We start from the raw sequence: 24866 nt of genomic DNA, 5'->3' as shown, positions 1-24866 counted from the left end.
GCTGGTGTGTGTGTGTGGGGGGGTTGCAAGGCTCTACAATACGGTGGTCAAAGATGGAGGATGGAGTGTGTGCATCAGGGGGTAAGGGTTAGGGAAGGGGCAACTGTCCACTGGCTGAGTTCCTCATTCTTCAATATCACAAGCTTATTCCAATAAATGTTACCTGAATAATTAACCTGTTCACAGAAAAATGTATCAGATTTATGATAAATTTATCCATTTATCAGATTTAACTTTCAAAAATTAAAAAGAAAGAAACGTGGTGATTGGGTTTTAAGGACATTAAATATGACAACAGAATAGTAACAACGCTACTAATTTAGCTCGTAAGTATAGTATCATGAATTTACTTTAGGACATTTACTGTGCCAGAATATTTTAATGTCTTACATACAGAGATGGTTTTGTCTCAGAGGTGTCTTGTTTTTGATCACATAAACACAAAGCCAACTCTATCCGGTCACACCCTCCCAAACCATGACAGAATGCAGCGACTGAATGCTCTCCACGTCAGTTTAGTCAGATCCACAGTGGTAGAGTATCCATAGTAACAGAGAAACGAAGGGAAAACAGAGGCAAACGAAACAGGGAGTGGGAAAGTGGGAGAGAGAAGAATGGAATGGGCTGTTGGTGGGTAGTTTAAGGCCATCCTGACTCCACGGCGACCCTGTGGAATTTCAGCTCAGCTCCTCAGTGGCACAGGAGAAGGAAGATAAAGTCATCCGGATCAGTTTCAAGAGGCAGAAACTGACAAACTTAATAAAGTGAAAGGTGACGGATATTTAAAAAGTCATCAAAGAGGTGGGTTAGATTCAGAGTTTAACCATTTTTAGGTAACGATAAAGCACTTTGCTGGTGTCAGTGTAGCGTTTGTTCATGCCGCTGAGACTTGGAGTCATTAATAGGTGTGTGTTTTTGTGCTTTTTCCTGTAGATTATGTGCTTTTACAGTGTTTTAAGAGTAAATTTACATATTCTGTAGTTTGGGTCTGAGGACATGGTTGATGAATAATTGCGGCTGTACTTTTGGTGTTTTGTGAACCCATGAAATTTACTGTAACTCCAATAATCACCAGTGATAGATAAGAATATTTTGAATTTAGGCAGGCTGGTGTTGGTGGCTATAACAAGGTGCTTGTAACTGAATGAGAAAATTAGTCATTTAAAAAGAAAGATGTGTGAATTTGATGATAAAAACATCCATGGAGAATACAAGCCTACCTCTATGTATTCAAATTCTCTCTGACGGGACATTTTAGAGACAATTTGACAGGTTAGTGTTGCTAAATGACCCACATTTTTACTTTTAAATTCATTTTTGCTTTAGTTGGACCATAAGAAATTATCCAAAACAAAAGATACTTTATATTGAAAAAAATGTTGAAATGGCAATCAGTTAAAGTTTGCTCTCTGACGGGACATTTTTGGCCCCTGGTATTTTAGGCTAAAACTCCAACGGAAATTTCTCTTTGGAATTTCATTTAATCTATACCTGTGCAATTCATGTTGCAAAGTATAAATCTTAAGAAGTAATTAAAGCATAAATAGACCAGGTTTTTGTACTTCCTTTGGCTGTATGGACTGTTGAGTGTAAAAAGTCATTATCTCTGACAGGACATCTCTGACGCGACACTTTTGACCACTATTTAAAAATATGACAACAGGGGTTTAAAAAAAAAAAAAAAAAAAAAAGACACCCTGTTGTATCTAATGAAATGTATTTGCATGAGTACTTTAAAATATTATTTCTGTATTTACAAAATATCACCAGATCTATTGTGTTGAGAATATTTGAATAATTATGACACATCGATAAGGCACAATATAATTTTTGTGCAATCCACTATCCATTACTACTACTAGTACGCAGTATTAATGAACATTGTCCATGATAGACATTCTATTACTTATGTAAAAATGTCTTTTTTCCTTAGTCCTAGAAGCCATAGCTTCTCTACATTAGGGATTTCAACCAGTAACATGAACTGGTGAGGGGAACATGTCATGTCCACAAGTGTCTATTTCTCTAGGACACAGGTGTCAAACATAAGGCTCGTGGGCCAAAACCGGCCCGCCAAAGGGTCCAATCTCCCCTCTGATGAGTTTGTAAAATGCAAGAATTACAAGAAAATAAAGAAGATGAGAAATATAATAAGAATAAATTAAAAAAAAATAGATATCAAGAAGCTAATGAATATAATAAGAATAAATTAAAAACATATAAGAAGATAATACGTTTCATTGTGTTTTTATCTTAGTATTGTATCTTTTCATTATGTTTTATTGCATTTATTTTACTGTACAGCACTTTTGAAATCTTTGTGTTTGTTTAAATTTGTGCTTTAGAAATAAAAATGGATTGGAAATGGATTTTATAATAAATATTAAGGGGGTCAAAATCATTTTAGTTCAGGTCAAGTGGGTCAGACCATTAAAATAATAACATAATGACCAATAAATAATCACAACTCCGAATTTTTCCACGTTATTTTAGTATAAAAAGAAATTAAGTTACATTATATTAACATTATAAAACTGTCCTTTCACAAAAAAATGTGACTAATCTGAACAAATCTGAAAAGTCAACATTGTGCCTGTTACTAAATGTTTTCAGATCCACTATGATCTGAAAGTTGTAATGCACATGTATGAATGATAAACTGAGGTGTTAAAATTACACTTATTTTTCTTAAGACATTTCAGGTTGTTCATGTTATTCATGTTTTTAAGGAAAGTTTGGAGATTTAAACATTTTCATAATGTAATTTGACTTTTTTCACTGTTATTTTTTCACTGTCCTGGCCCATGTTAGATCACATTGGGCTGAATGTGGCCCCTGAGCTAAAATGAGTTTGACACCCCTGCTCTAGGACTTCTTTCTCATCTTATATGGGAATCCAGGCTTTGTCTTCCGTGGCTGGGAACACAGAGTCTTTTGTCAAAACCTTTAGTACGTAGGAGGCTGACTTCCACTTCTTCATCTTTAGCCTTGAACTAGGAATTGCTTCACTCCCTTCCTGGCAGCAAACTCAGCAATAGCAGAGTTTCCCCGGGGAAGTTCTGTGTCTGGAGGGATGGTGTCATTGTGTGGCCTTGCAGGCAGATCATACTCCTCAGTCATCTGTACTAGTTTAGCATCTGCAGAGGGTTGCTGGCACTGGGAATTAGTTGGCACCAGAACATGTCCACGGGGCTGGGGCTGAATCTGGTGGAAGTGTTGAATCCCTGGAAATGGTGGACAGTAGGGTGGTCCAACAATCATGGTAAAAAATAAAGTTTCAGATAACCTCAATTAGAACCCTGCATTAGGTTTTGGCATTCAAAAGATGATTTAGGAAAAAATTTGGAAGAAAAAGGAGATGTTTTAGAGGTTGCACAAAGCCTCTACATCAGAGCATGATTTGAAGCCCCATCACCAGCGAAAGCCCCTGCAAATGATTTGGCATTCCTTAAAAAGCTGTCACAGAATGAAAATTCAGTTGTCAAGAAAGCAGGCTTAACAGCTCTCAGCCGACATCTTTGGCACTTGAGTGAAGAACTGGTTGTCCTGGCATTCTTCGACTCCAGTGTGACACAAGAGCAGAAGCAGCTGATGGTTCACAACATGATGGAAAATGAAGGTTCAGAGGGTCCACTAAAGTGTTGGGATGCCCTTAATCAAGCAGATTATGAAGGGAAGCAGATCAGTGATTTTGTCACCACCAGCACCATGTGTTTGTTGGAAACTTTGGATCTGCCACAAATATTCTTAAGAATTCCTCCAGAAGACTGGGCTGATGATGCAGACTTTCAGAAGGCTGATCAAATTGGGAATTCCAGAAAAGTTGTCAGTGATATTTGTGAAAGAGCGGTGGAGCTTATTCAAGACTTCAACTGTAGCTGAACAAAAAATAAATATCAGAAACAGTACTGGCTCCAAGTTGTCAAAGAACACATGAACATTTTTTGTAATTTTAATAAAGTAACAGTGGTTGCTGGACTTCCTAAGTAACATTTTTATGCGAGCTGCAGTTTGATTTTGAGAATAAAATTACAAATTATTCTAATATGCCTATTCATTTGGCTAGTTATGTTATAGTATATAGAGCAGAGGTGTCAAAGTCATTTGAGTTCAGGGGCCACATTCAGCTAAATTTGATCTGCAGTGGGCTGAACCAGTAAAATAATAACGTAATAATATATAAATAATGTCAACTCTAAACTTTTCTCCAGCGAAAAAAGTAAATTTACATTATGAAAAGGTTTACATCTACAAACTATCCTTTCAAAAGATGTGAATAACATGAACAAACTGAAAAAATAAAGTGTAATTTTAACAATATTCTGCCTCAGTTTACATGTACATTATAACTTACAGATCACAGTGGATCTACAATCGCAGAAAACATTAAATAACAGGCAGAATCTTGTTAACAAAAAAAAAACTTAAGACATTTCAGGCTGTTCCTATTTGTTCAGGTTATTCACATTTTTTGTGAAATTATACTTTGTTTTAGTGTAAATATATGAAAATATTAACATTTACAAAGAGAAAAATTTGGAGTTGTCATTATTTATATGTTATTATGATAGTATTTTACTGGTCGTGCCCACTTGAGATTGAATTGGTCTGAATGTGGAACCTGAACTAAAAGGATTGTTAATATCTTCAGTGTAATTTTTGCATTTCACAAATTCATCCCAAGGGCCGGACTGGACCCTTTGGTGGACTGGATTTGTCCCCCGGGCCGCATGTTTGACACCTGTGATATAGAGCAATCTGCACGTGTCTTGTGCAACCTCTAAATATTAATTCATTTGCATAAAATTTGGACCGAAGTAATTTGGCCAGATATGGAACCAAATGCAGGGTTCTAATCCAGAGAATCTTAAAAAAATTTTTGGACCACCCTAGTGGACAGTCTTCCCAGTGACTGCTGATGGGCACAGTGGCTGCCACAGTATCTGCTGCAGACAGGTAGACGACATTGACACTGGGACACAGTTCTTGCCAAACTCATAGAAATTAGAAGGGGCCGGGTCTGGAGAACTGCTTTCCAGACCTGGTGCTTCATCTCTCCTCCAATCCCATCTAGAGGCCCTTTGCCATGGGCGGTGGCAAAGAAGTTCCACTGAGCTTCTATGCCAAAGTCTCTTTGATGATGGACCATGTTCAGGCAGTTGAACAGACTTTTAAATTGGGTAGTTGCTCTGTCAGACCAGAAGTGAACCTGGCTGATTTGGTGGAGGTGCTGCTGGAGGTCTTGGAGAATGGCCCTGTTGCATGTCTAGACAGAGTGTTTGTTGTAGTGAAGGTCGTCAGACACCACATCATAGGAACAAAAATGCAGGTCTCCTTCAGCCTCTGTCCTGAACCACACACATGCTGGTTCATTGTTGCGATGTGCAGATATGATCTCGCTCTGGCGTCGCAGAGCATAGCACACCTAAACACTGACAGTCAACATAGCTCATCATCATTAACAGTTCTTAAAGTGTCCATGTGGATAACAGGGTTCTCACTAGGATTTTTTCACAGCATACGGGTGCAAGTTTTGTAGGGGGGTCTGGGGGCATCCTCCCTCGTAAAATTTTGAAATTTAGAACTCTCTGAAACACTATTTCCTGCATTTTGAGGGGCAAATTTTGAGGAATGAAGCCAAGTTTTTGTCTCTGTTACAACAATGATTAAAAACAAAAACTGTTTTTTTTTTTCAATTAGTGAATGGTAGTTATTGATGGGAATTACTCCATACGGGAACTCGACACAAATTGATACTGAGAATGAAATTAGGGATAATCAGAGCAGCACTCACACTACATGCATGCACAGGCTAAATTTTAGATATAATTTTCCACAGGTGATCGGTCTGTTTAAATAAGATAAATTGATTGAAGTCTTATTGTCAGCTAATGAGCATAAGGCAAGTGATGTTGCCGGACACGCAAAGGGGTGTTGATTATATTGTTCTTATTTCCTGTCTGCAGTGCTTTGCACCAAGACAAAGGAATATATTTTTTCAAATTCAAATCTCGTTATCATTACGCTGGAAGATCACACACAAACACAAAACAACACCGCTACGCTGGTTGAAAGACAGCGTCGCGGGTCACAAATCTCAGTGTCGGGGCCCCCCCAGGGACAGCGTCGGGGGCCCCGACGTTCAATGACGCTAGCGAGAACCCTGGATACAATAAAAATGAAATATAACACATCAGAACACTTAAAAGCAACTTAATTGAAGAAGACAACCTCGTCATTCAGATTTGTCAGAAAATGTCCCTTCAGAGATAATAATAGAAATGTGGCCATATTTCCCTGTAAATAACTTTGATTTTGTAACTTGTAGTTTTAATTATTGCATATCATTAGTAAAAAGAGGATTACAAGTTTTATTGATACAACTTTACAGTTGTGGAAAATATGAAAACTTTTCAAAGTCAAATATCTCTGATGGGACACACCACCTTCAGTACTAAATAATTTTTCCACAATATTAGTGTTAGGTGGCAATTTTCTATGTTAAACTATTACTTTTAGTTAGTTTAACATATTTGAACAATAAAAACATAAAAAAAAAAAATAACCTAATTTTTTGACCTAGGCCAATATGACCATGTGTCCTGTCAGAGAGGCAATTTTTTTCCCCTTATGTTTCCCAGTGTCTCACAGAAAAAGTACTGGGTGTGTATTAATGAAACTTACATTATCTGAAAATTCAAGTTGTTTTCTACAATGATGTAAGAATTTTAAATTTCAATGAAACAAAAAATTTTCTGACACCCAGGACACCATTACTGTGTTTTGACCCTTAAACATACTTAATTACAGCACATTAACTGCAAAAATAGAAGGCAAATGACCTCAGATATTTAGACGTTGTCCTGGACTAATCCATAAAGACCCAGTGCTACATTTATGGTATTTCCCAAATTAGTTTTTCTTTATATTTAACATTTTTTAAGTAATTTATCACCATTTATGATAATATTATCTTCTGTGTTTTGCATTTTTCTGTGTAAATCATGGATTTTCCTATATTTAATTCTCGGATCATGTAGATGTTCAGACAAACTCTGATTAAATCCAAAGGTTATTGCATCAAAATAGAGGAAAACTGAAGAAAAAGTGACTTTTTCAACAAAATATATCATTAACCCTCCGGTATCCCGTCCAGCAAGGCCCTTACTAAGCACCAAGTGTGCGTTTTTGGCACACTTGTGCAGTAATGTCAAACATTTTTTCATACAGTTTGTTTTTAATTCTTTTACACTTTTTTCTATTTCACCAATTTGAGCCGTAAATAAAAATACCAAATACTCAATAACTGTCACATTTTTTAACCCTTTAAATGCCGTGTTTGTAATGTAAACAAACCATTTTTTTGGATGCAAAAAACACACAAAAAAAAAAATTTTTTCAATATTCTACATAAAAAGTGGACCACATATTTGATTTTTGTAGCCTGGCATATGTCAGTGATTGACTCCAACATCGGTTAATTTGCATTATTATTTTTGGCGCTAGGTCAAATGTTCAAAAATACTAGCATCTGTCACCAAGTGTGCCAAAAATGCACACCTATAAATCAAACTATTGAATATTGTATATTGATTTATTTTTCTGCTCTAATTTGATTTTATTTTTGTAAATCAAGGTCAGCCCTAATCATACATATTAAATAATCATTTATTTTAGATTTTTTTTTAACCCTTTAAACGATCTCTTTTCATCATGATGTCACTACATCTTTTGATGCAAAAAACACAAAAAATTATTTTTTTTCAAAATACTACATAAAAATTGGATCACATACTATTTGATTTTTGCCGTCTGGCATATGTCAATGATTAACAGCAACAATACCAACGGTACTAAATTAATTTAGACCCTCACCTCTCAAATGAAGACCAGATATCAGTAAAAGCAGGATTTATGCTTTAATGGCTTTCAGATCAAAAACAGTGGTTATAATGGAAGAAACAGTGCGTTTTAGGCACACATGGGAGACAGATGCTAGTCTTGTAATTTTCTTTTGTTTACAATGTGCAAATTTTAGTTGGTGGCCAGAATTTTAAAGATCATGCAAAAATGAACAACTTTTGAATTCTAACCTTATTTAAATTGTGAAAAATAATAGGAAGTTTTTTAACACAAAGTGCAAAGTGTGCCTAAAAAGCGCACCCAGATACCGGAGGGTTAATTGAATGTAAAAACAACTGTCTCCATCCACTGTCATTGATCCAACTCCATGGGTTTTACTGGTGAATTAATGCTGTAGAAGATGACGGTGTTTCCATGTTTATTATGGAGCCTCTGAACATCCAAATGGGTCATATCTGATGACCATGACAAGATGACAAACTGCATTTTACACCAATTATTTACATGTATTGATAGAATTGGTGGATCAACAGGTATTAATCAGTTTAGATCAGTAGATGGTTCTGATTGCCAGTGGCTGTTTGGGTCTTTATGGGTTAAAAATTTAATGTACATATTAAGAACGTGTCCAAGACTGTCAAGCAAGATCATAATTATTTTCAATTAATAAGATCTTGTTTCAGTTCAGCCTTTTTCCTGTTGGTTTTTAGTTGTTTTTCGTCATTTTCGTTCTCATTTTTATTATCTGTTGTCATTGTTTTGATGGGTAAACTTGAATAATACTTGTAGGATTTTTGTATTTGGATGTAATATGTGGTATGTTATATATCACATACGCATTTTCTGAAGTACATTTCTTCTTCCGGTTGCTTTGCTGTAGTTCACGTCGTTCCATTGGGATGTATTTGAATATTTGCAAAGTGATTTACCTAGCAATGATTTAATAACAGGAAATATGAGATTTACTCTGCCATATGTCTAAAACCCTGAAACCAGAGGCCTTAAGACCTTAGACCTACAGGGGTTGGACAAAATAATGGAAACACCTTAAAAAATCAACACAATATAATTTAATATGGTGTAGGTCCGCCTTTTGCGGCAATTACAGCCTCAATTCTCCAAGGTATTGATTCATACAACTTGTGAATTGTTTCCAAAGGAATTTTAAGCCATTCTTCAGTTAGAATACCCTCCAACTCTTTTAGAGACGATGGCGGTGGAAATCGACATCTTACTTGAATCTCTAAAACTGACCATAAATGCTCAATAATGTTGAGGTCTGGGGACTGTGCCGGCCATACGAGAGGCTCAACTTCATTAGAATGTTCCTCATGCCATTCTTTAACAATTCTAGCTGTATGGATTGGGGCATTATCATCTTGAGGTGAAGGTGTTTCCATTATTTTGTCCAACCCCTGTATATTGTACAAAGACTGTAGCTGAGACATGCTTCTCAACCATTCAACCTGTTCTTTCAGTGGTGGTTTCACAACTCTAATGAACTAAAAGACAAAATACATGCTATGACGCATTTAATGGGTTAGTCAGTCTGTCTGTTTCATGATAATACTTCTGCAAAATTACCACATATGTCATATCAGTGAAACAAGATGCCTTTAGACCTACAGCAGTAACTTTTGCATGTAAAGTCGAGCATTGTGTTGCTGTGATAAATAACATAAAACTTGTGCAGGGTTGAAAGGAGTATTTCTTTTTTTTTTTTGATCATTGTATTTTTATTCATTTTCAGTTTTTCAAACATACAAAAAGTAAGACAAACACTCATACATATAACAGAGGAATAAGACACCACAAAAAAAAAAAAAAAGTTACACTATGTAATTACCCAATCACTTTGTATACAGAACACATTAACTGGCCTCGAGGTGCATTGTCAGCTGTTCTTCATAAGAAATAAAAGGAAGCCATACCACGTTAAACTTCCCCATTGATCCCTTCAATGTGTATCTAATCTGTTCTATTTTAAGGAAAAACATGACCTCACATATTCATCTGCCAAAGGAGCTGGGTTTGTCATTCTTCCAGTTTGAAAGAATGAGTCTCTGTGCTACAAGGGAGGAGTAGGCGATACTATTTAATTGTGGCCTTTGTAGAGGGAGATCTTCTAACGGTACGCCAAAAAGTCCGATAAAAGGGCAGGGATCAATGGTCATAGCTGAAATTGTTGAATATGCTTCAAATATTGAAGACCAGAATGCAGTTAGACTTGAACAGGACCAAAAAGTGTGAAAGAAAGTAGCAGGTGGTTGTCTACATGTATCACAAATAGGATTAACTCCTGGGTAAATTTTGGGTAACTTAACTTCCGACATGTGAAGTCGGTGTACAATTTTAAACTGAATAAGACTATGCCTTGCACAAATAGAAGTGGAGTGGATTCTTTGAAGTATGCTTAACCACTGATCATCAGTAATATTTGTGCCCATATCCTTTTCCCAGTTTTCTGTTATTGTTGTCAAAGAGGAACGTTCCATGTCGAATATATTTATGTACAGTTTTGATATGGTTCCCCTGATCTCAGGCTGAATTTCTAGGATTGAATCAAGAGATGATGTCTGAGGTAGAGAAGGAAATTAATTAAAGTGATTCTGTATAAAATGTCTGACTTGTAGGTATCTGAAAAAATTTCGAGTTGGTAGTCCCTGGGAATCGAGAACCGGTTCATTTTGAGAACCGGTTCCCAGTAGCTCGATTCTTTGGAATCGTTTGCCTGCCTGCTTAACAATTCTGCTTATCGATTCCGCCTTCATTGTGCATGCACGATGACATCACACGTACACTGCATTGTTTTGGTCAGAATGTAGCCAATATGGTGTTGAGGTAGAAACGGTCTAAAAAGACGACACCAGGTCCACTTACTTGTAACACTAGCAAAGCTTCCATGTCTTCAAAAGGGTGGAATCCCTCCAATATCCTCAAACATTTGTCCACAGCATGTGAATCATTTACAGGAATGTCACGTATTTGATAAGCTACTTAGCGGTGCTTGTGAATGTAGCAGCAGAGTGAACGCTGGGCCCAGTTCTGGTGTGGGCAACAAACATCGTAACTCCTCAAATACAAGTTCCCGAAGGGAAGAAGGGAAAGGAAATGAGGTGCACAACAACGGGAGACAAGCCGAGCCGAGTCGAACTAGTTTCACGTAGTAGAAATGCGGCAATAGAGGAATTAGTAAAGCGCCTTTAGTTTCACTTTCACACCCCCCTCTGAACTGGGCCCGGTGTCATCTGTTCTTATTATTTGTACGTACTGTATATGTTATATTTTCTGTGCAGAGATGGAAATTTAAAAGACAGTTCATGCAAACACACCCGTTTGTAGTCTTTTATTCCCTCACACAATGAGAATTGATAAGAGAATCGATAAGGAATTAGATCGGTAAGCAAAATCGATAATGGAATCGGAATCGTTAAATTCTTAATGATTCTCATCCCTAGTTGGTAGAGCAAACTCTTGTCTAATCTGACCAAATAACATAAAGATGTCATCTTTATACAACACATTAACATTTAACACTCCATTTTTAAGCCACTGTGTGAATGCATTATCTAAGAGAGAGGCTGGGAATAGATGGTTGGCCATGACAGGAGTGTAAATGGACACGGAAACTAGTCCGTAGTATATATGAAACTGAGACCAGGGCCCGTATTTCTAAAGATTCAGAGAATCCTCTCACAGAGCTCCTAACTTAACCTAAAAATTCCTAGCAAGGAGTCTTAGTTTAGGAGTGATTCCAGAACACTCTCAGAGAACTCTGAGCAAGGAATGGACAGAAACTCCTGTCTTAGTGAGGAGGTGTTGCTAGGTATGAGTCATCATTTCAAAAGCTGTGATTGGTTGATCCTAAAAGATAGAAAACAAATATACTGTTGGTAATAATGGGCAAGGGATGGACCCTAAAATCAATAAACTTAATCATAGAATCTAATCTTATGAAGACTGTGTAATTGTAAATAGTATTTCACATAAAAGAAAATATCTGTTAAATGAATAGTAAGCTATACTTTTAAATTATCCTACAAAATGTGTGAAAAAACTCAGGCCCACTTGCACAGTGTTCACATAGTGATAGTTATATTTATTTGCTCATATTAATTGGCATGCTGGTAATTTTTGCACTTTCAACTTTCAACATTTCAACTCAATTTGGTATTAACGAGGGTAAAATGGCTCAGGTTTCATCAGTGTCTGTGACTGCTGAGCGGCCTCAGGAGGCTGGACAGACCCAAGTCACCACTGCTGCATTGCTGCATTTCCCTGTTGCCAAATACCTCAGTGTTGTGGTGACTTTCATTTAGGGTGGTATTGCATTGTGGCGTTGGGTTGGAGAAGTGCATCTCTAATGAGATCAACCACAAACATGATTCCTGCACAATCCAATCTGTAGCATTTAATTAATTCACTGTCATCCAGTGTTTGCAGAATATTCCTCCTGCCTCTTCTGTCGGCCATTTTGTCCTCTGCTTAGGGAACTCCTAAGCCCCTTAAAAGTCCTCTTGCCCTGCTCTTAACAGATCTCACCTTAGGAGCTCTCTTAAGGGCTAGGATTCTTTAGGAATAGCTTTTACCTTTACTAGGATCTACTCTTTATTTTTAGGGGAAATTCTAAAAAAACATCATGATTCTAAGAATTTTCGTAAAATTTGGCCACTAGGAGCAACTCTTTGCGCTGAGAATCTTTAGGAATATGGGCCCAGATCCTTAGGGAGTGGAGAACTACCAGATTTTGGCAGGTCTGGGGTGTATGCAAAGGAACAGAAGAACACAAAAGAGCTGAAAGTGAGACTGGGCTGCAAGAACTAGATTCAGTTTATGAAAGGAGTATTTCTCATTCTCTTTTCAAGATTCAAGAAGTTTATTGAAGTTTATTGTCATATACACAACAGTACTGAGCAATGAAATTCTTACCTTGAGAGTTCATTTCACACGACTACCATAAACAGTTAAACTAAAATGAAATAAAGGAAATATTCTGTACAGTTAAAGCAATTTAAGCTAAACTAAAACACAATAAAGGAAACAAACTGTACACTAAGCAAGGAAAAATGAATAGGTAAAATAAAATGAAGCAAGTACTCTGCAAAGAGTAAGTGTATCAAGGTGCAAAAAAGTAAAGACTGATTGATTGTACAAGGGGTGACACGGTGGTACAGTGGATAATACAATTTTAAAAAATAAAATTTAGCAAAAAACCTTGAATTAAGCCAAAAAAAAATTCTCAATTAAGTAAAAAATAAAAATTCTTGAATTAAGCAAAAAAAAATCTTCAATTAAGCCAAAAAAAAATCTAGAATTAACCACTTTTTTTTTTCTTTGTTTTAGTGCAAAAAATAACATTAAATTATGAAAATATTTACATTTCCAAATAATCCTGTAACACTACAATGTGAATAACCTGAACAAATATGAAGAACCTGAAATGTCTAAAGAAAATTCAGCACAATTTTAACAAATTTTCAGCCTGTTTCTCAGTGTTTAGTGTCTTTGTAGATCTGATCCATAATGCACATGGAGAAATGATAAGTTGAGGAATAATATTGTCAAAATTGCACTCAATTTTCTTAAGTTTTTTAATTTAAATTTCAGTTTTTTCATTTTTTTTTTTTTTTTTTTGGTTTTGGATAGTTTATAAAAGTAAGTATTTTCATAATTTAATGTTTTTTTTACACTAAAACAAAGACAAAAATTTGGAGTTGTCATTATTACCTCCGCCAAGGAGGTTATGTTTTTGCCAGGGTTTGTTTGTCTGTCTGTTTGTTTGTTTGTCTGTCCGTTAGTGTGCAACATAACTCAAAAAGTTATGGACAGATTTGGATGAAATTTTCAGGGTTTGTTGGAAATGGGATAAGGAAGAAATGATTAAATTTTGGTGGTGATCGGGGGTGGGGGGGCCCATTTCCAACAAACCCTGAAAATTTCATCAAAATCTGTCCATAACTTTTTGAGTTATGTTGCACACTAAATGACAGACAAACAGACAGACAAACAAACAAACCCTGGCAAAAACATAACCTCCTTGGTGTGGGGGGGCCCACGGGGGGGGCCACTGATCAGCCTTGGCGGAGGTCTGCGCTCTCCGAGTGCTTCTAGTTTTGTTTTGTTTTGTTTTGTTACCTCCGCCAAGGAGGTTATGTTTTTGCCAGGGTTTGTTTGTCTGTCTGTTTGTCTGTCCGTTAGTGTGCAACATAACTCAAAAAGTTATGGACAGATTTGGATGAAATTTTCAGGGTTTGTTGGAAATGGGATAAGGAAGAAATGATTAAATTTTGGTGGTGATCGGGGGTGGGGGGGCCCACGGGGGGGGTACAGACCAGAAAATTTCATCCAAATCTGTCCATAACTTTTTGAGTTATGTTGCACACTAACGGACAGACAAACAAACAAACAAACAAACCCTGGCAAAAACATAACCTCCTTGGCGTGGGGGGGCCCACGGGGGGGGGCACTGATCAGCATTGGCAGAGGTCTGTGCTCTCCGAGTGCTTCTAGTTTATATATTATTATGTTATTATTTTTCTGGTCCGGCCCACTGCAGATCAAATTTAGCTGAATATGGCCCCTGAACTAAAATGAGTTTGACACCCCTGATCTAAATTGTCCATGGGTGTGAATGTGAGAGCGATTGTTTGTCTCTATGTCAGCCCTGCGATGAACTAGCGACATGTCCAGGGTGTACCCCGCCTTCGCCCATAAGCTGACGTCGGCTCCAGTGACCCCTGTGACCCTAATGAGGATAAAAGCAGGTTCAGATAATGAGTGAATGAATGAATGATTGTCCAAGATATAAAATACTGTCTCAGTGGTAGGATGTTGAGTGCAAATATTATTACTGTTGTGCAAATATGCAAGGATATGTACAGATCTGAATTGCAGTCAGTCAGTGGTTCACTATCCTGATGGCCTGTGGATAAAAACTGTTCTTTAGTATGATTGTCTTTGCTTTCACACTCCTGTAGTGTTTGCCAGATGGCAGGACCGTGAACAGTGTGTGTTGTGGGTGTGGTCCTCGATAATGTTGTGTGCCCTCTTTGTGACCCGGGTAATGCAGATGTCCTGTAGTGGTGGGAAGGTTGCTCCACAGTTCAACTTTGCTGTTTTAATGACTCACTGGAGAGCCTGTCCTGAATGTGCAGCTTGCATATCACACCATGATACAGGAAATATGTACACAGCCATAAAACACACTCCAAAAAGTGAACTAAATGAAATAGGTGCTAAAGGTTAAAGTCACCATTTGTTGTGACCCCTGACCCAATGACAAGGAGCAGCACAAACAATTAGAAACATCTGTTGAATGATACCTGGTACAAAACATCAGAAAATAATGCAATGCATATTGTGTGAGCAAAAGGCTTAAAGACATATTATGTACAAAGGGAGCTCATGTAAAATATTACCTCTATGGCTGTTTTATTCCCTTTTGTTTTACTGCTGCACATACTCCCCATATATCCATCCATACTCCAATCTACACATGCTGAAGCAACATTGAACTATTTAACAGTTTAACTGCTATAAACTAAGCAAACTGCAAAAAGAGATGAAAATGTAACCCTTTCTAAATATTGATTCTCTTTTCTGTCACCTATTAATGTCTAAAATGTACATCTTACTCTGTGTTTTAACTTGGTAACACACTCTTTGTATTAATTATTTTTATAATTATTATTATTTTATTAAGGTCATATTTTTATACATAGAGTACTGGGCTAGAAGTCTTAGGCCAACATTAAGTTTGTTGGTTTAGTGAAGTTCTAATGACCACAGCGCATTAAGTTACAGTCTGAATGTATGTGAAGTATGTACAGCAGTAAAAACAAAAGGGAAAAACAGCTTCTATAAACCAAAGTGGTAGTATTAAGTGTGAACCTTGCTTTGCACTTAGCATGTCCTTAACCCTTTTTTTCAGACAATATGAGATTTATTGCATTAATTTTATGACGTTTTGCACCAGCTTTCATTCATCACACTGTGTGATTCAGACGTCAGATGTTTCATCATGTCTCCAACCCCCTGCTGCTTAGAGTCACCTTGTATATTTATCGTTATATTCTCTTTTTTATATTTTTCTGCTATGTTCCTTGTGACACCAGGGTCCTTAGAGGGTTGTAATTTCAATTTTACTGCTATGCCTATGGCAAACTGACAAATAAAACTGACTTTGACAGATGTTTGTCATTGTTTGTGCTGCTTCTTGTCATTGGGACAGGGGTCACACTAAATCATGACACCTTTAGTCATGACAGTTTAAATCATGACACTAATTTAGTGTGCTTTTATACTACAAAGTTTATAGGCTGCACATACTTCCTGTATTTTCTTGTTGTGTCTGAAATAAAACAAAAGTCACATTTGGTTGTGTTACAAAAACAACAAAACAAAAATCAACAATGTTAAACAGATTATGAAGTATATCCAGCAGTTAAGACAGAAGTATGTGAATCGTTAAATCTCGAGTAATAAGCTGTTGAAATGGAACAAATACCTTCTGTAGAAACACACATAGAGTTGAATTAAAGTGTTTGGTGACTGGTTGTTTTCCTTGGAGTGGACACAGTACAGTTTAAAGTATTTGTCACAGACATGTGTGAGCACAGCTTTGTGTTTTATATAAACACTTTAGTCAGTGTTCAGCAGCTGCATTATCAGTGGTTCTGGGTAGACTGTGTGGTCTGGTTCTGCAACCCCACCCCTGGCTGCCATCTTATTTTTTCTGGCCAGTATGTGAACGCAGCAGGAGGTGACCTCATTTCCTGTATCTTCGACGTGTAAGAGTCAGTTTTTCCCATTTGGATCTGGTTGTAATTTTTTTGTTTTGTTTTAGTTACAGTTTTAGTTACTATAAACTGTAGCTATTTATAAGCAAATACTAGCATGACCTTGACCTTCAGTTATATCTGTCACATCTCTGTTTTTTTCTGTTTCCTTTCTCCACCGTCAGTAATACCTATTTATTAGTTAAACTCTCTTCATAGCTGCTGTTCATCAGTCAGCCTTATTCCTCTGCTTCGATGCAAGATTTTCCAGTATTACTAGTTTAATTCTCCGTTGCCGACTTCGCCTGTTACAACATCTGGACTAGTCGTGTCATGTAAAACAGCTGATGTCACTGATGTGAGATGACTTTACAAGCATAAAATAACAAGATGAGAGACTGTGGTCACCACCTACCATAAAATGTAACAAGTAAATCATTATTCTGCGAACAAACAGTACACTTGTTCACAGAGAGCGGGACAAAACAAGATGAGATCAGTGGTAGAAGAAGTACAGGGTGGGGAAGCAAAATTTACAATATTTTGAGGCAGGGATTGAAAGACAGTGTATGACCAATTAGTTTATTGAAAGTCATGAGAATTTAGGGCTGCTCGATTATAGGAAAAAAAAATAATCACGATTATTTTAGCAATAATTGAAATCACGATTATTAAAAACGATTATTTTTTAACCTTAAAGTTGTTTATTTTTTTCTTGCAAAGCAATGTAAAATATACTCTTTAAACATAAATGAAGCTTTTAACCACTAAAGCAAAGTATGTTCACTTTTGTATGAAACAAAAAAATCTTTGAATGCAAATAAGTGTACTGTAAATTCAAGTATGTTTCCTTTTGTAAATAAATAGTGCACTGTAATTAAACTGCTATAGACTTGCCATAGAACTGTAGCAATTAAAAAAAAAAAACTCACATAAAGTGCAAATTATAAATTCAAGTATGTTCAATGTAGTATGAAACATAGTAAATTCAGTGGCGTGCCGTGAGGTTTCAGTTCAGGCCTTCTGTTTACATCAGCCATCAAGAATACGTACGTTAAGGTTATACGGGTTAGGGTTAGGTTAATACAGGAGTTACAGCATAAAGAGATTCGGAGACTGAAGACTGCATTGCGGACGAAGTTGTTTTTATGTGTTTTAGTTTTTCATAAGATTATGATAAAGGTCGCGGTGGTTAAACTTTAGATGGTTAAAAAGGTTTGTTGTGTTAGCGGTCGGTGCGGACACAACTACGAAACACTTTTTGCACGTGATGTGTTTTTGCTCTTCGTCTTCTTCATCAAACCCAAAGTGATTCCATACAATTGAATTGGACTTGCCTTTTTTGTTTACCAAGCACTTCTGCTGTGATTCTCCTGCCATTTGTCTAGACCGCTAGGTACAACTTTCCTCTTGGGGTGGACCTGCCGGCTAGCAGGCAGCAGTAGCTTAGAGGGGGGCGGGGCAGAGCAGCTCATGGTAGCTTGCGTGCGCGTGAATTAAAACAACTCAAAATTAATAATCGTTTTTTCTCGATTACATAATTTTTGTAATCGTTGCGTGTAATAATCGAAATCGTAATTGAATTTCGATTAATTGCACAGCCCTATGAGAATTTATTTGCCACAAGAAAATTTACATAATAGAAAATGTTTTTATTCTATGTGTCCTCCTTCTTTCTCAATAACTGCCTTCACACACTTCCTGAAACTTGCGCAAGTGTTCCTCAAATATTCGGGTGACAACTTGTCCCATTCTTCTTTAATAGTATCTTCCAGACTTTCTCGTAATAGTTTTGCTCATAGTCATTCTCTTCTTTCCATTATAAACAGTCTTTATGGACACTCCAACTATTTTTGAAATCTCCTTTGGTGTGACGAGTGCATTCAGCAAATCACACACTCTTTGACGTTTGCTTTCCTGATTACTCATATGGGCAAAAGTTTCTGAAAAAGTATGGATAATAGTGTTAGGTATGATTATGACATCAATATATGTTTGGTTTCAAAACAATTGACGTAGTGCCTGCTGAGAAAAAACAACTAAATGTTCATTGTAAATTTTGCTTCCCCACCCTGTATTAAGATCATTTGGTTAAGTTACAGCCTAAATCAGGGGTATTCAAATCTGGTCCTTGTCTGTTTCCTCTTCCAGCACACCAGGAAGTCATTACATAGTTATCAGGCTTCTGCAGAGCTTGATGATGAGCTGATCATTAATTGAACCAGGTGTGCTGGAAGAGGGAAATATCTAAAACAGCCCTCGAGGACCAGATTTGAATATCCCCGGCCTAAATACTACACTGAAAATACTCCATAACAGGTAGAAGCCCTTATAAAAAAACTTACTTGAGTAAAAGTATGTGAGTATTACCAGCAAATATACCTTAACTGTGAGACATCAGTGTAAAGTTGTCCTTTTATGTGTTGGTGCTTTTGGATTAATTTTACCACTGCATCACTGTCTCTGTTGAAAGCTGTGAGGAGTTCAGGATTCAAGATTCTTTATTGTCATTCAACATTGGATGGCGAACGATATTTACGATCCACAGGACTGAAACGAACATTTAAAGAAACACACAAATTAATATAGAAAAAAATAGATACTAGGAAACAGAACACGCACTCATTTAAAATAAAAATACAAAACAGAGGAAAGCGCAGATAATAACAATAATAATAATAACTATAATAACAATAATCATACTAAATAAATCAACATAGAAGAGGAAATGACTGAAATATAAACAGATTATTGCATGTTATATTAACCCTTTCATGCATGAATTGTGAGAACTTTAGTAAAGATTTTTTCTTCAGTGTTTTTATTCCTCCTTAGGCATGAAAAAAACAATGCAATCGAGTTTTTTTTTCTATGGCGTTATAAAAATATCCATGCATTTAATTTTTGAAGTAAAGAAACGTGTTTAAAACCCAATATCAGAAAGTGATCTGAAAACAATGAAATAAAAACATTTTTAATGCTGCTAATCTGATGTCTTCTCACATTTTAACATATTCCAATACTAGTAATTACTCACTTCATGGAGATAATATGCAAAAAAAAAAAAACCTTCTTGTCTAACAAATAACAGTTGATTTACACTCAAACATGTTAGTGCAGATCAGGTTTATCAAGAACAGCAAAGTTACAGTAATGGTCTGAATGTCAGTGTATGGGATGGTGCATTAGTGTCCACTGTGTTGGCTGATATGGAACTAAAACATCAAAACCCATGAATATACAAGAGAACAGCTGGAGAAAAACTGTCCACTGGAGTGACCACTGTGCATGAAAGGGTTAAGTAAGTAAGTAAGTAAATTTTATTTATACAGCACTTTTCACAGACAAGTCACAAAGTGCTGTATCAAATCAAATCAAAATCAAATCAAATTTACAGAAACCCAACAGAATCCTCCAGGACAGTAATTGCACTTCATATTGTGTAAGCAGATTGTATATCTATGTTGTAGTGTTATTACATGTGCACATACGAAGCAGCACCGCAGTGGGTTATTGTTCAGTTGTGGTTTTAGCTGTACAGTCCAGGCAGCAGCTGTATGTGTACGTGAGCCTGGTGGTTCTGGCTCTGATGCTGTGGAGTCTCCTGCCGGATGGAAGATGGCCAAGCAGGCTGTGTACAGGGTGGGTGGGGTCCTTCATCATGCATGAAGCTCTTTTCCTCCTCCTGCTGTTGGAAATGTCACTAACTGTGGGCAGGCTTCATTACTCTTTGTCTTTCTGTCTGCAGCTGCAGCAACCATTCCACACAGCGATGTAGGAAGTAAGGCAGTGGTTCCCAACCTTTTTAGGCTCGTGACCCCATTTTAACATCAAAAATTTCCGGCGACCCCAGACATTCAAAATGGAGAGTTTTTATTTATTTATTTATTTATTTTTTGCTAAAATTAATTTGTTTTTGATCATGTAATAATTTGCTGTACTATGTTGCAAATAAACATTAATTTTATAATTTTTTATTTTTATCAATTACCAGAAATTTCAGGCGACCCCATTTGAATTCCAGGTGACCCCAAATGAAGTCCTGACCCCAAGGTTGAAAAACACTGAAGTAAGGATACTTTCCTCCACACTCCAGTAGAAGTCTGTTAGGACAAGCCTATTCAGATCAGCATGCTTCAGTCTCTGGAAGAGGAAGAGGCGTTGGTGGGCCTTCTTTACAAGACAGGAAGTGGTTGTTGGTAGTTAGTTGTTGATAGTTGCAGAAAATGAGATTTACCGCTCTGAAAGTTCTAGAAACAAGAAGTGCTGCTGAGGGATATTCCACAAAGCAGCTTTAAATCTTTTCAGATGTTAAACTCTCAGTCAAAACAGAAAGCTTTACTCAAGTAATACATGTCAAATTTGTACTAATGTAACTGTTTTTGGTCATAACACGTCACAGCTTTTAAGTGTTGACTCAAATGAAGATCAGAAATGTGGACTTTGCATGTCAAAAGACATAAAAAGGACAAAAAAAAAAACTGCAGACTGAGACAAAGAACCACAATCAGGAACTGAATAAACTCTGAATGTTGTCAGGAAATGGTGTATGAACTACAGCCAACATTTCAGTTCAGTTCATTCAGGAAATAACCATGAAAAAAACACTTCCTATAGCAGTGGAAATTCTAATAACTAATGTTAAAAAAGAAAGAGGAGTACAGTTAGACCTATTTAGCATATTACTTCCTGTCATTTTACATCAAATGTAATTTTACTTTCAACAGCACAGGTAAGTTTCCTCATACAGTGGCTGAAAAAATTATTAGACCATCAAAAGTCATCAGAAACAATGGTTATGCAATCAAGTACTAACTCCTGTGTGTATCATGTGACTAAAACAGACAAAAGAAAACATGCCTAAAAGCACTGTTTTTGTCAGTATAATGACATAGATATTGATGTAAGAACTTAAGTGATTTTAGTTATTATCAAGAAAACCATGGAAAATCAATCAATCAATCAATCAAATTTTATTTATATAGTGCCAAATCATAACAAAAGTTATCTTATGACACTTTACATATAGAGTTGGTCAAAACCAGACTCTGGCTAGATATCAGCTCTTAAATTAAACTCTTATGAGCTATTTTTGTTCTTATCATTATATTTGTCCAAACAAATGTGCCTTCAGTCATAGCAGGCATTAAAATGAACAAGAAATTGAAGAAAACAAGGGTGGTCTAATAATTTTTTTCGCACCTGTGCGTACAGCTCATCACTACTTTTAATTTACTTTACTTTTAATTTTTAATTTTTAAATTTGATCCTGTTTGATTATTAATTTGTTCATACATCTCTCTAATTGTGTTGCTTCTGTTTAAGTGTTTTTACTTGCTTCGTGTATCCTGCTGTTGTGCCCTCTGTCAAAGCACTTTGTAAACTTTGTTTTTAAATGTGCTATACAAATAAAGTTAGTATTATTATTATTATTATTATTATTATTATTATTATTATTATTATTATTATTATTATTATTACTACTACTTTACTTTTAAAGTGACTTAGACAAAATGAAGTGTAGATGCATTATATATTAACATGAGCGCATAGATCAGTAGATAATACTACGGATTTTGATATGGGATACTGGGGTTTGATTCTTGGCAGAACCTGTAACAACATTGAATTCTAAATCTTTTTTTTTTTTTTTTTTTTAAAGTAAATTAATATCTCATAATCACACTGAATTTCAACAACCTCATATAGGCTTGTACTAATAAGAAAGTAATCTTCATATTAAATGATGAAATGGGCGATAAGGCATAGCAAAACATGGCAGATTTGTATGTAGATAGACCTGTCTCCATCCTGTTCCATATGCAGTAGAGAGAAGCAAAGGACATGAGTGAAGCTAGAGGATGGCAAAATTATTGTTACTGCTTGAAAATTGTATTTTTTGTCACTGCAAATTTTCACAACTAAATGAATAATTAACACATCAGCATAAAAGGTTTGTTGAGCCACATTATGTAATAAATTCCCATTATGTAATCAAAGTTCAAAATGTAATAGGAATGTCAAGTCATTTTGTAATAAAGCCGTATTATGTAATAAACTACCTTAATGTAGTAATAACTACTACTAATGTAATAATAACTACCATTATGTAGTAATTTTTTTTTGCATTATGTAGTAAGTTATTACAATTTGAGAAATTTATTTCAAAATGCACTTGACACATTTTTATTTTCAGGAAAATGTGATAACATGGTTCATTACATAATAACGACACTCAAGTACATTTTTTTCCCCCTCTTTAATTGAAGTAGCCCTGCAGATTAGTAGTTGTAGTAGTGCTAATGATAGCCTACCTATTACCATTACATTCGCAATTAGTACACACACTCCAACATGCACACACAAAGTAGAAAATGCTGATGTTGAACAATAAATGGCTTTATTTCTAAACAGAACCTTTTTTAAGAAAAATTAAAATATTTTGATCAATATAAGGTGTCTATGCCAGTTGAAAAAAAAAAAAAACTACTCAGGAAAGTGTCTTTAACAATGTAAACAACATTTCTGGATATAAAAAAGAGCTAAACCATCACACCTTTGGTACATACATAATTAACCATGTTATTACTTTTTTTTTTTTTTAATATAAAAATGTGTCTAATAATAAATATAAACAATAAATAAATAATACAAATAATGTGAAAAAATTTACTATATAATGCGGTGACGTAGTTTATTACAAAATGCGTCAGCTTATTACATAATGCCGCTTTATTACAAGATGACGTGACATTCTTATTACATTTTGAACTTTTATTACATAATGGGAATTTATTACATAACGTGGCTCAACAAGGTTTATATGGAGAATGACTTTTATGAGACAATGAATTACACTCATGGCCAAAAGTTTTGGGAATGACACAAGTTTTATTTTTGCAAAAGAAAAGTTGTTTTTTTCAGTAAATTTTGTATTGTCTGGAAAAAAGGGTTAAAGACATGTTGAATACAAAGGGAAGTCGAACTAAATACTGTACCCCAACAGCTGTTTTTTTTCCCTTTTAGTTTTACTAGTCTACATACTTCACATATATCCAGATTGTAACTGAATTCAGAGACTGAGAAATGATAATAAATAATAGCAAGTAACACAGAGAGTGGATTACAGAGTAAAATTAGTTAAGAGAAAATTGTAGAGCTCAATAGGCACCAGAAAACAGAATCAATATTTAGAAAGGTCTATATATTTTCATTTCTTCTTGTAGTTTGTTTAATTTGCAGCAGTTAAATAGTTAAACAGTTTGATATTGCTTCACCTTGTTTAGATTGGAGTCTCCCATGAACAAATGAAATGTATTCCCATTGACAAAAGCAGAAATTAGAATTACTGAAAAATATATAACGTTGATGTTCTACAGGGGTTGGACAAAATAATGGAAACACCTTCACCTCAAGATGATAATGCCCCAATCCATACAGCTAGAATTGTTAAAGAATGGCATGAGGAACATTCTAATGAAGTTGAGCATCTCATATGGCCGGCACAGTCCCCAGACCTCAACATTATTGAGCATTTATGGTCAGTTTTAGAGATTCAAGTAAGACGTCGATTTCAACCGCCATCGTCTCTAAAAGAGTTGGAGGGTATTCTAACTGAAGAATGGCTTAAAATTCTTTTGGAAACAATTCACAAGTTGTATGAATCAATACCTCGGAGAATTGAGGCTGTAATTGCCGCAAAAAGCAGACCTACACCATATTAAATTATATTTTGTTGATTTTTTAAGGTGTTTCCATTATTTTGTCCAACCCCTGTATTGTTAAAAGCAAGTAAATGAAGCCCCCTAGCGGTCAGAATAAGTACTACTGTCGGATTTTCCATCATTTCAGATCTACAGTTCTTTTCTCACTCTGTTTGTATTTCCAGGAAAACGTTTGCCTGTGAGTATTTTTACGTTCAGTTATTGTAAGAATGAATACTAAAATATTTCTAATGTAAACATTTGTTGTTGGTTAAAGGGACGTTGTAAATCTTAATCGTTAGCATGTCAATGGAATTTCCCTTTCAAGTTAGCCTCGAGCTAGCTATTCATTCAATGATGACGTCCTGTAAATGTACTAAGGCACTGAACATAACTGAGACATATTCTGTATATTTAGCAGTTTTACAGTCAGTCTGAGAACCTGTTATCTATCTACCAAGCTAGTTGTGACACACATACAAGCAAGGGCAGAATAGTATTAATATACAAATATACAATTTCC

The 24866-nt window shown here is 35.8% G+C and overlaps 1 protein-coding gene across 1 annotated transcript in view; it reads left to right on the top strand.

Moving 5' to 3' along the window:
- The first annotated feature begins 715 nt into the window (after window positions 1-715).
- Window positions 716-24866, top strand: part of LOC115412897 (uncharacterized protein C21orf62 homolog) — a 49954-nt gene continuing 25803 nt past the window's right edge. Inside the window, exon 1 of the mRNA XM_030125567.1 lies at window positions 716-801. The gene's annotated coding sequence lies outside the window, so the exon portion shown is untranslated. The remainder of the gene's footprint in view (window positions 802-24866) is intronic.

Source organism: Sphaeramia orbicularis, chromosome 21 (genome assembly GCF_902148855.1).
Source record: "Sphaeramia orbicularis chromosome 21, fSphaOr1.1, whole genome shotgun sequence".
Classification (NCBI taxonomy): domain Eukaryota; kingdom Metazoa; phylum Chordata; class Actinopteri; order Kurtiformes; family Apogonidae; genus Sphaeramia; species Sphaeramia orbicularis.
This window is presented reverse-complemented; position numbering and strand designations above follow the sequence as displayed.